This window comes from Budorcas taxicolor, chromosome 17, assembly GCF_023091745.1.
Source record: "Budorcas taxicolor isolate Tak-1 chromosome 17, Takin1.1, whole genome shotgun sequence".
Lineage (NCBI taxonomy): Eukaryota > Metazoa > Chordata > Mammalia > Artiodactyla > Bovidae > Budorcas > Budorcas taxicolor.
In genome coordinates, this window is record NC_068926.1 from 8,036,990 (window position 1) to 8,050,053 (window position 13,064).

The 13,064-nt window shown below is 36.7% G+C and overlaps 1 protein-coding gene across 1 annotated transcript in view; it reads left to right on the forward strand.

Annotated features, from left to right (window-relative positions):
- LRBA (LPS responsive beige-like anchor protein) overlaps nt 1-13,064 on the forward strand; it is a 746,337-nt gene that overhangs the window by 590,801 nt on the left and 142,472 nt on the right. The window lies entirely within an intron of this gene.

A 13,064-nucleotide genomic window follows, 5' to 3' on the forward strand; every position in this document is an offset into this window, starting at 1 on the left:
GTTAGAAGGCCATTGAGCATTTTGATAATAGAAAAAGATTTTCAAAATTTAACCTGTATCTATCTTTTAAAGGAAATTTCATGTAATATTTAGAATAGGAAAACTTTAAAATTTAAAACAGTGCTTATAAAACACTCTAAGAATCCTCCAGTGGACTCTTTAATGTCCCCTGTTTTATGGGTTCTAGATTATTCTATGAAAAACTAATGTGATTTTTTCCTTTTTGCCCTTAACTTTCATAAATGCTGAGAATTAGCAAGCCTCATTCTCAGTTTTTTTAAAGTAGTATCTTTATCAAACTTCATACTAAAAATTGAATGTGAATTTCATTGTGTTTTTAATTTACACCAAAACAAACTTTTTTTTTTTTTTTGGTACCGCTAAGACGGGTGGCACTGAGAGTGGGCATCAGAGGGCAGACACTGAAACCACAATCACAGAACACTAACCTATCTCATCACATGGACCACAGCCCTGTCTAACTCAATGGAACTATGAGCCATGCCATGCAGGGCCACCCAACATGGATGGGTCATGGTGGAGAGTTCTGACAAAACGTGGTCCACTGGAGAAGGAAATAGCAAACCACTTCAGTATTCTTGCCTTGAGAACCCCATGAACAGTATGAAAAGGCAAAAAGATGGGACACTGAAAGATGAACTCCCCAGGTCAGTAGGTACCCAATATGCTACTGGAGATCAGTGGAGAAATAAAACCAGAAAGAATGAAGAGATGGAGCCAATGCAAAAACTACACCCAGTTGCGGGTGTGACTGGTGATGGAAGCAAGGTCCGATGCTGTAAAGAGCAATGCTGCATAGGAACCTGGAATGTCAGGTCCATGAATCAAGGCAAATTGGAAGTGGTCAAACAGGAGACAGCAAGAGTGAGTGTCGACATTCTAGGAACCAGCGAACTAAAATGGACTGGAATGGGTAAATTTAACTGAGATTACCATTATGTCTACTACTGTGGGCAAGAATCCCTTAAAGAAATGGAGTAGCCCTCAAAGTCAACGAAAGAGTCTGAAATGAAGTACTGAAATGAAACACATTTATTAAGTTTAATTGACATACCATAAAAGCCACCTTTTAAAAAGTTGTCAATTCAATGAGTTTTAGCAAATTTATAGGTTTGTGTAAGCATCAACACAATCAGCTCCCATCACTCTAAAACGTTTCCTTCTATATGTTTGCTCCCAATCCTAGTTCTAAGCAATCACTGATTCTGCCTTGATAGCAGATTCTGCCTTCTTTTTCTAGAAATCTTTCATAAATAGAAACCTGAGGCGTGTAGTCCTTTTGTACCTGGCTGTCTTACTCAGCATGATGCTCTTGAGACTCCTCCTGTTGTGCATATAGCAGCAGTTTCTTCGTGTTGCTGCATAGTACCCCTTGGTATACATAATAGCATATTTTGTTTATTTACCAGCTTATAGATATTTGGCTTTTTTCCAGTTTTAGGCTATTAAGATTATTTGCATATATATTAGAGTTGATATCTGCTTTCATTTCTCTTGGATAGATTCCTAGGAGTTTTAATCCCTGAGTCATACGATAAGAATAGGGCTTCCCAGGTGGTGCAGTGGTAAAGAATCTGCCTGCCAATGCGGGAGACGTGGGTTTGATCCCTGGGTCGGGAAGATTCCCTGGAGTAGGAAATGGCAACCTGTTCCAGTACACTTGCCTGGAAAATCCCATGGACGAGGAACCTGGCAGACTACAGGCCATGGGGTTGCACAAAGTCAGACATGGCTGACTGACCACATGCACGCATGATAAGAATATATTTACTGTTTTGCCATTCCCATCAACAGTATGTGAAGTTTCAGTGTGCTGTATCCTTGCAAATATTTGTAATTGTCAATCTTTTTTACCTTAGCTCTTCAGTGATGCATTGTGATTTTAATTTGTGTTTCAGTAATGACTAACGGTGTTGACCATCTTTCCACAGGCTTGTTTTCTGCTCATATATTCTTTGGTGCACTATCTATTCAAATCTTTTGCCTGTTTTTTAATTGTGTTGTATGTCTTTTTATTATTTTGTTGTAAGACATCTTTATATATTCCCCATAAAAGTTATTTTTCCAACATATGTTTTGCAGATCTTTTTCTCAGAGTCTGTGGCTTGTCTTTTGCTTTTTAATGGTTTCTTCTGAATCACCGTTTTGAATGAATGTTTTGTTAACTATCAGGTAGATATAAGATAAAATTTATATAATATTTGAAAGATGTAGTCATTCCCATTCTTGAGAAATATATCCCTTAGAAAAACTGAGATCATGTTGTGATCATTATTGAAACATTTTTTTCTCAATTTAAACTTTTTAGTCTCAAGGGAACCAGTTCTCTATTAATTCATTAATTCATCATTGCCATGTTTAGTATGGCTAAAAATACAAAGAAATTTGTTAAAGTATTTGCTTTAGAAAAGGTCTAAGAGGCAGAATCATTTGAATAAATTATATTTAAAACTCTTCAGTAATATTTTGACATTTAAGGAAATATGATTCTATAAAGTAAGGTAAACCACTCTCCTGACAGTACCCTCACCCCTACTCAGACTGCTCTCTCCTCAGAAAAACCAGGTCTATTTGGAACAAGTCTTCCAAGGACACAGAGGAAAAGAAGGTGGCAGCTTACCAAATTGTTTTTCATTAAAGTTTCGGTTTTGCTTGCTCATGCTTAGATATGATTATGAAATTTTATACAAAGTAGTGTTTAATAATACTAGTTGCACATTTATTACAACTTAAATAAGTAAATGTTAGTTATTCTGCCGTGTCTCTTTGAGACCCCATGGGCTGCAGCCTGCCAGACTCCTCTGTCCGTGGGATTCTCCAGGCAAGAATACTGGAGTGGGTTGCCGTGCCCTTCTCCAAGGGGATCTTCCCGACCCAGGGAATGAACCCTGGTTGCCTGCATGGCAGGTGGGTTCTTTACCGTCTGAGCCACCAAGGAAGCTATTATAACTTATTATTGAATTATTAAACATTTTTCCCAGTGATTCCTCTTCCTGTGAACTTGACAGATGTCTTCATAGTTTAGGCTCTGAATAAGCTTATATTTATAACAGACCTCATAAAAATTCACTGCAAATCAAATTCAAACATTTTATAGTACAATATTTACATCTCTGATAATTTTAACTCCTAATTAGGAAGGTACTCGATTTTTCTGACGTGTGTCTTTATGAAATAATTTGATAACTCATTCATTCTTTCAAAAATATTTATTTTGCACCTATGATGAACAAAGCTTCCCACAGTACGTTCATATTGACTTGTTTTAAAGTTTTCTGTTGACTCTCTGACTAAACTGTTAGTACGGTGTTTTATGTGTGTGTTAGCATGCTATCACGTAAGGGTTTTATCCCCCTCCTCTTTGAGGTTTACCTCTTCAAGTCCACAGATTTTATGCAATGATTGTAGCTCATGAAATGCATACTACTTTGATCTGTGACCTTTCTGTGGTGCTAATCGGGTTCCTGATATCATTATACCTTACTCATTAATCATATTTCCTGCAGCCCGTCAGGCAGCCAGACAGAGCAAGTCCCTGTTTTCAGCCCTCTGTTGGCAGGTTTCTGCTTTTCCGGATTATTACAGACGATACTTTGGCTTCTCATAGTCAGAGCCACATCAAGCTGTGTGTTACAATTAAAGTCAGATGGTCCTCAGGTTGAACAGGGATATAGTGTTGCAGCTGTCTCTCTTCCTGGAACAAACCAGCACCAAGAACAGATGATCTATAGGACAGTGAATAATAACAGATTGTACAGTACTCCGTTGGTAGCAGGGGATCCCAGATTTAATTAACTGACATACTCATTTTAAGATACACAGCACGTCTTTTTTAAGTATTTGCTTGCCCAGATATTATCTCAAGGGAATAGAATATTTTTAGGAGCATGATTCTGATGTTGGACAGTAACCCTACATTTTCTTTTTCTTTTTTTTTTTGGAGGACTCTAACTGCTACCTTACCTAGCCATGTTACTCCTTAGAGTTTTCTGTAGGTAGTGAAGATCTAAATAAGAATTACTGAATTGGCTAACGTGTTGAATGTATATACAGAATCCTGTGTATTTTAGAAGGAAAACCCTCAGAGGTCTGATTATTCTTTCAGGTATATAAATTAAATTTTCTTTGTTCTAAAGAGTTGGAATCAGGGAAAAGCCAAAGCAGTCTTAACTACATCCCAGAGAGTGGTCTGTGTTATTTAATATTACCTAGATCAGGAAAAAAAAGATATTCCAAATGCCGCTTTAGAAATATAAATGAGAAACAGGCCTTCATACTTTCAAATAATATAAAAATGTATGAGTTCAGACTGCTCATCATTTATCTCATGGTATAATGTCAATGTTATGGACCTATATTACACTGCCTCTTAGAACCCTTGAGTTTTAAGTTGAATAAGAGACATAAGACATAATAAGGAAACCATTTTCTCAGCAGTAATGTTACTTTAAAAGTTTATAGAAGTTGGTGAAGTGGAGCATTTTGTTTTAGCTGCAGGATGTATAGTTTATCCAAGTTATAATAGTAATTTGTTCGTTTAACCAGTACTTACTAAGTTGCCTGTTGTGGACCAGCACTGTTAGACTCAGTGAACCAGACAGATAGTATCTCTACTCTTTGGAGATTACTTCTTGTTTGATAACTTAGGTTGTTGAAACAGAAAGCTTTTCAAGGCTGAGAGGTGGCATGAATTTGATAAAGGACATCTTCTATTGATGAATTGTACTCAGGTTACCAGTTAGAATCCCATTTGCTTTTGTGTGTCTTCTATAGCTTCTGTCTTTCCTGCTGTGTCATAAAAGTGACATGAGTTGTCACTTGCTTGAGAAGGTAAAGAAAAATAAAGTGAGTGTGTTATCTTCTTTCCAATAAGATGTGGACACATTAAAAGTGATTTTTGTATTGTTTTCTAAGAGAAAAATTAAAACTTCATATTTTATTTCACCACCTACCTTGTCTTTTCCTATCTATGCTAAAATTTAAGTCTGTTGAGGGTAAACCTTCATAGATCATATGCATGTGACTGAGCTTGGTCAGTCTTTTCTAACTTTTAAGAGCACTGACTAGGGAACATTTTTTTAAAACAGAAAATGTTTTGTTTAAAAAAAATTTTTTTTAACAAGCTTTTTAGAATACAGATTCTAGAAGCTAACTTTTTTTTCATACTGTTCCTTTTCCAATTGCCTTTTATTTTCCACATTGATAATGATGTGGCAAAGAATATAAGTTGTCAGAGCAATATAGCTTGTAATAATTATTCTCAACTTTGGGCATATCCTTTCCTCCACCTCCCTCATTGGATCTAAATCCTGGGAGGATGGGGACAGATTTTTATTAATAGTTTTTCAATCTAAAGCTATTATTGTTTGGTTTGCCTTGAATCCTGTTATGTAATTTGCTGTTAAATCTAGTTCAAAAAGGACACCTAAATAAATGGGGGGATAAAAGATGTGTTGATAGATTAATTCTCTCCTAATGTATTTATAAATCCACTATAGAATCCAGTCCAAGTTCCAATAGAATTGTTTTGTTTTGTTAGAATGTGAAAACTTGATTGCAAAGGCCAAAGGACCAATTATAGCCAAAATCCTTTCTGAAAACAAGAACAGATTTCAGAGGGACTTGTTCTACTATATGTCAATAGTTATTATAAAGCTGTAGTAATTATGGAAAATTAGGAAAAGGAGACTAATAAAAGTGAACAGAGAAGCCAGACACAGACAAGGGCATATAAAGAACCTTCATCTGTCATAGAGTTAGTATTACAGATCTGTGGGGAAAGCAAGGACTTGTCAACTTAGATGAGATAAATAGTAATTTTGTGTTGATTTCCAAGGGCTGCCATAACAAAGTAAGGGAAATACAGGGTGGCTTAAAGAACAGGAATGTGTTGGCTCAGTTCTGGAGGCTAGAAGTCTGGAATCACAGTTTGACAAGGTTGGTTCCTTCTGAGGGTTGTGGAGGAAGGATCAGAGCTAGATCTCTTGCTGGCCTGTATTTAGCCGTGTTCTCCTTATGTCTCTAAACGTCATCCTCCCTTTATGTGTGTCTGTGTCTCTAAAATTTCCTTTTTAATAAGGACTCCAGTTATATTGGGGTAGGGATACACTGTACTCCAGTATGACCTCATCTTAACATAAATAATTACATGTGTAATGGCCCTATTTCCAAATAAGGTCACGTTCTGAGTTACTCAGTTCAGTTCAGTCGCTCAGTCATGTCTGACTCTTTGCGACCCCATGAATTGCAGCACGCCAGGCCTCCCTGTCCATCACCAGCTCCCGGAGCTCACCCAGACTCACGTCCATCGAGTCTGTGATGCCATCCAGCATCTCATCCTCTGTCGTCCCCTTCTCCGCCTGCCCCCAATCCCTCCCAGCATCAGAGTCTTTTCCAACGAGTCAAATCTTCACATGAGGTGGCCAGAGTACTGGAGTTTCAGCTTTAGCATCATTCCTTTCAAAGAACACCCAGGACTGATCTCCTTTAGAATGGACTGGTTGGATCTCCTTGCAGTCCAAGGAACTCTCAAGAATCTTCTCCAACACCACAGTTCAAAAGCATCAATTCTTCAGTGCTCAGCCTTCTTCACAGTCCAACTCTCACATCCATACATGACTACTGGAAAGACCATAGCCTTGACTAGATGGAGCTTTGTTGGCAAAGTAATGTCTCTGCCTTGAATATGCTATCTAGGTTGGTCATAACTTTCCTTCCAAGGAGTCAGCGTCTTTTAATTTCATGGCTGCAGTCACCATCTGCAGTGATTTTGGAGCCCAGAAAAATAAAGTCTGACACTGTTTCCATTGTTTCCCCATCTATTTCCCATGAAGTGATGGGACCGGATGCCATGATCTTCATTTTCTGAATGTTGAGCTTTAAGCCAACTTTTTCACTCTCTTCTTTCCCTTTCATCAAGAGGCTTTTTAGTTCCTCTTCACTTTCTGCCATAAGGGTGGTGTCATCTGCATATCTGAGGTTATTGATATTTCTCTCGGCAGTCTTGATTCCAGCTTGTGCTTCTTCCAGCCCAGTGTTTCTCATGATGTACTCTGCATAGAAGTCAAATAAGCAGGGTGACAATATATAGCCTTGATGTACTCCTTTTCCTATTTGGAACCAGTCTGTTGTTCCATGTCCAGTTCTAACTGTTGCTCCCTGACCTGCATATAGGTTTCTCAAGAGGCAGGTCAGGTGTTCTGGTATTCCCATCTCTTTCAGAATTTTCCACAGTTTGTTGTGATCCACACAGTCAACGGCTTTGGCATAGTCAATAAAGCAGAAATAGATGTTCTTCTGGAACTCTCTTGCTTTTTCCATGATCCAGCGGTTGTTGGCAATTTGATCTCTGGTTCCTCTGCCTTTTCTATAACCAGCTTGAACATCTGGAAGTTCACAGTTCATGTATTGCTGAAGCCTGGCTTGGAGAATTTTGAGCATTACTTTACTAGAGTGTGAGATGAGTGCAATTGTGCGGTAGTTTGAGCATTCTTTGGCATTGTCTTTCTTTGGGATTGGAATGAAAACTGACCTTTTCCAGTCCTGTGGCCACTGCTGAGTTTTCCAAATTTACTGGCATATTGAGTGCAACACTTTCACAGCATCATCTTTCAGGATTTGAATTTGAAAGTTAGAATTTCAACAAATAAACTTTGGGGGATACTTTTCAACCCATAGCAGATATTAATGTGGAAAAAATGTAAGGACCTTATGTTAGAAATGAAAATTAAAATATATTAAAGCTTTGCACCCCAAGGATTTGAAAGAGACACATGTACCCCAGTGTTCATTGCAGCACTATTTGCAATAGCTAGGACACAGAAGCAACCTAGATGACCATCAGTAGATGAATGGATAGGGAATTGTGGTGCATATACTCAATGGAATATTACTCAGCTATAGAAAGGAATGCATTTGAATCAGTTCTAATGAGGTGGTGAAACTGGAGCCTATTAAACTGAGCGAAGTAAGTCAGAAAAAGAAAGACAAATACTGTGTATTAGTGCACATGTATGGAATTTAGAAAGATGTACTGACGATCCTGCATGCAGGGCAGCAAAGGAGACACAGAAGTAAAGAACAGACTTTTAGACTCAGTGGAAGAAGGCAAGTGTGGGATGATTTGAGAGAATATCACTGAAATATGTACGTTACCATGTGTAAAACAGATGATCAGAGCAAGTTTGATGCATGAACCAGGTCACCCTAAGGTGCTCTGGGACAACACAGAGGGAAAGGGTGGGGATGGAGATGGGAGGGCAGTTAAGGTAAGGGGTCACATGTATACCCATGGCCAATTCATGTTGATGTACGGCAAAAACCATCACAATATTGTTATTATCCTCCAATTAAAATAAATAAATTTTAAAATAAAATACATTGATGCTTTAAAAATGAAATAATGATTAATAATTTACTAAAAAAACAAAAAGTCAAAATTAGAAACTTTTAGAAATTAACACAAGAGGAATTCTTTGTGAACTTGGAACAGTTGAAAGTTTTTCAAACAAGAAACAAAATATGATCCATTGCGTTAGTTGATTTTTGGATGTTAAACCAACCCTGCATTCCTTGAGTATATTACCTTTGGATGATATAAATTCTTTTGATGTATATTGCAATTTTTGTTGTTAGTATTTGTTGAGAAATTACTGTTTGGGAAGACTTGTTTGTCTATATTCATGAGGAATATTGAGATGTAGTTTTCTTATGTTTTTATGATTTAAATATCAGGATTTATATTAGCCTCATAGAATGAGATAGCACAAAGTGTTCCCTTTTCTATTTTCTGAAAGACTTTGTAAGAGATTGCTATTGTTTCTTCTTTACATGCTTGATTGGAGTCAACTATTGACATCATCTGACAGTAACTTGTATGTGTGTGGTGTGGAGATTTTAAATTATCAAATTATTTTCTAGTTTTTATAGGTTTATTCAGAGTCTTGAATTTTTTTCTTGACTCTATTTCAGTAGTTAGTGTCTTTCTAGGCATTTGTCCATTTAGCCTAAATTGTCTATTTTATTGGTATAAAGTTGTTCATCATATGCCTTATAATTTTCATTTTTCTAAGTTTGTTAGTAGTATTACCTCATTTATTCCTGATTTTTTGGTAGGTTTTTTTTTTTCTTAGTCTTGCTAACACTGTTGGTTTTATTGATCTTTTCTTATAACTTACATGTCATTTCATTATTTTTTTCTCTACTGTGTATCTTTTTTTCCTTTCATTAGATTTTGACTCTAATAATAATTTTTTTTTTCCCTTTTGCTTGCTTTGAATTTGGTTTACTCTTTAACTAAAGTCTTAATTTGAGGAAATAGTGTGTTTTTTTACTTAAAAAATTTTTTTGAAATATAGTTAATTTACAGGATTGTGTTAATTTCTGCTGTACAGAAAGGTGAGTGTGGGATGGATCCCTCATGGGTTTGATCTCTTGGTCAGGACCCTGGAGAAAGTAATGGCAACCACTCCAGTATTCTGGTCTGGGAAATCCTATGGACAGAGGAGCCTGGCAGGCTACAGTCCACAGGGTTGCAAAGAGTCAGACACAAATGAATGACTAAACACATGAGCACACCTTATTTTCTAATTATTGGCTTTTATAGTTACAGATTTCTCTTTATGTACTATCTTTGCCACATCCCTAAGGTTTGATCTTTTGTTTGCTTATTTTCATTCATCTCACAATATTTTATATTTTCTTCTGATTTGTTTTCTGACTCATCGGTTTTTCAGAAGTATGCTGCTTAGTTAATAAATATTCGTGGGTTTTCCAGATTTCCTTCTGTTTTTAGTGTCTAATTTAATCTTCCTGTGATCAGAGCATATACCTGTATGATTTCTGTTGTTTCAAGTGTGTTGAGACTTGCTGTGGGACCTAGTATATTGTCTATATTAGAGAATTCTCCGTTTGCTTTCAAGAAGAATGAGTATTGTGCCATTGAGTATTCTATAGATGTCAGTTGGTCAAACTTTTTATGTTTGTCTTTATACCTTTGCTTATTTTACCTATTTTTATAAATTTTTGCTAGTTCAATGTTGAAATTCCCAAATGTTATTTTCAGTACAGTTTTTTACTTCATGTATTTTTTTGGATCCTGTTGGGTCCACTGGAGAAGGGAATGGCAAACCACTTCAGTATTCTTGCCTTGAGAACCCCATGAACAGTATGAAAAGGCAAAATGATAGGATACTGAAAGAGGAACTCCCCAGGTCAGTAGGTGCCCAGTATGCTACTGGAGATCAGTGGAGAAATAACTCCAGAAAGAATGAAGGGATGGAGCCAAAGCAAAAACAATACCCAGTTGTGGATGTGACTGGTGATAGAAGCAACGTCCGATGCTGTAAAGAGCAATATTGCATAGGAACCTGGAATGTCAGGTCCATGAATCAAGGCAATTTGGAAGTGGTCAAACAAGAGATGGCAAGAGTGAACATCGACATTCTAGGAATCAGCGAACTGAAATGGACTGGAATGGGTGAATTTAACTCAGATGACCATTATATCTACTCCTGCGGGCAGGAATCCCTCAGAAGAAATGGAGTAGCCATCATGGTCAACAGAAGAGTCCGAAATGCAGTACTTGGATGCAATCTCAAAAATGACAGAATGATCTCTGTTCGTTCCCAAGGCAAATCATTCAATATCACAATAATCCAAGTCTATGCCCCAACCAGTAACGCTGAAGAAGCTGAAGTTGAATGCTTCTATGAAGAATAAAATTTTTTCTCTCATGTTTTAGAAACCAGAAGTACAAAATCAATATTGTGCTCTCTTCAGGATAAAGGGAGGCCTCTGTCCTCACGTTGCCTTCTCCTCTTTTGTCTATAGTGAAATTTTTTTCCAGCTTTTCTTAGGAGGATGTGAAGTGAAAGTCACTCAGTCGTGTCCAACTCTTTGCAACCCCATCGACTATACAGTCCATGGAATTCTCCAGGCCAGAATACTGGAGTGAGTGGCCTTTGCCTTCTCTGGGGGATCTTCCGAACCTTATGTTCTTTAATTTTGGGTCTTTTTGTTTCTCTGTACCTGCTTTTAAATTTCCTTTTATATTAGATATTTCTAGTCTATGATTTTGTTTCTTCATTAATTTGTTTTTAACTGTTTATTTTAGATATTTTCCTAGTCATTACTCTAGGGACAAAATCTTAATCTATTGCAGTCTACTTTGGATTAATATTAGCTTAATATCAGTCAGTGTAGTGATTGTTCCAGTTCAGCTGCATTTCCTCCCCCATACTTTGTGTTTTGTCTTGTGTAGTACATCTCTGTCTCTCTCTCTATCTATATATATTATAAACCTACCCTGCAGTGTTAGAACTATTGCTTTATGCAATCTTATCCCTCCAAAGAAGTTAAGGAGAAAAATGCCTGTTAATTTTATTTACTACTCTACCTTAATAGAAATATTCCATAATGAATAGAAGAGTGCTTCTGATACCCACCATCATGCAGGAATGAGATAATTCTCATTTAAAAAAAAGTTCCAGGAAGTGAAGTTTATACTTTCAAATTCTAATGTTTTGCAACATTTTCTTTGAAAAGAAATCTTTTTATGAAATAGAGTACACATTTCCCTGCCTCTTAAGCAGAGAATAGCTTTTTCTGGAATCATGACCGTGACTGTGTTATTCACTCAGCTGTGCCCGACTCTTTGCAACCCCATGGACTGTAGCCCGCCAGGCTCCTCTGTCCCTGGGATTTTTCTGAAGTACTCATTGTTAAACATTTGGGTGTTTTTTGTGATGTCCTAAAAAGTTGAGATACATAGAACATTTTGTTGTTTAGCTAAAATGACCCACATTTTTCTGCCTTGTTTTTTAGCTTCCTATTAGCATTTTAGAGTTCTTACCTGTGCGATCTGTTGTTTTAATCTTTCAGGGTTTCCATCTTCTTTTGCTCTATTATGTTGTTTTATGCATATGAGGCAAGGTAAAAGCTTGACCAATGCCCCCATAGCTCCCACTATTAAAATTAAACCAAATGGTATTGTAAAAGCTCATAACCTTATTCTCATCACTACACCCTCAAAAAACAAAACAAAACCCTACACAGCTCTTCTCCAAAACTCTCGCCTTCCTTGAAACTTTTCATAAAAATATCCTACATACTACCCTGTGGACTTTCTACAACCCATTCTCAGTCTGGTTTTGTACCTGTGTGACTTGTAGACCCTTATTCTCCTTACCCAGTGGACTTTTGGTGCGTTATGGAATATGAAATGCTGGCTTCAGGTGTAAACTGTATCCTTTATAGAGGTGTATTTTAAAGTGTAGCCTATGGAAAACATAATCTGCATCAGAATCCCCTGAGTACAGTTAATAAATAAGGCACAATTATCTATTCATTCATCAAATTCTTCTTGAGTACTTATTTTGTATTCTCCTAGTGGCTTACAATTGATTAAATGAAGAGAAGGTCTAAACCCTCATCCTAACCTCAAAACAGTGGGGAAAAGATGGACTTTATGATAAATGGTTTGGGCAAACCATATGAAAAAAAAATAACTTTAGATTTGTCATGAAACCGAGGATTAGATATCTAAATGTGAAAAGATGAAACAAATGCTAGAGAAAAAATTATTGAGTTTCTGTATTACCTGAGGGTGGGAAAAACTTTCCCAACTTTGACTGAAAATACAAAGTAATAAAAGAACTGGTCACACTGAGTACATAAACACTGAGAACATTACATAGCAAAATGCGTCAGAAGCAAAGTCAAAAGACAGCTGACAAACTGAATAAAAATGTTTGAGACTGAAAACTTAGACAAATGGTAGTGAACCTCATTTATAGAGAAGTCCTAAAAATTATACGGAAAAAAACCCAACAATCTAATAGAAAAGTGAGCAGCAATGCACAGAAAATAAATGTCAGTACCCCGTAAATATATGAAAAAAATACTCAACCTCATTCAAAATAACAGAAATATAAATTGTACAGAAATACCATCTTCATCTTTCTGTTTGGTAAATTCCAAAAATTCACCCAGATGCTCTGTTGGCAAGGTTGTGGGAAAAGAGGCATTCTTCTCCCCTGCTGATG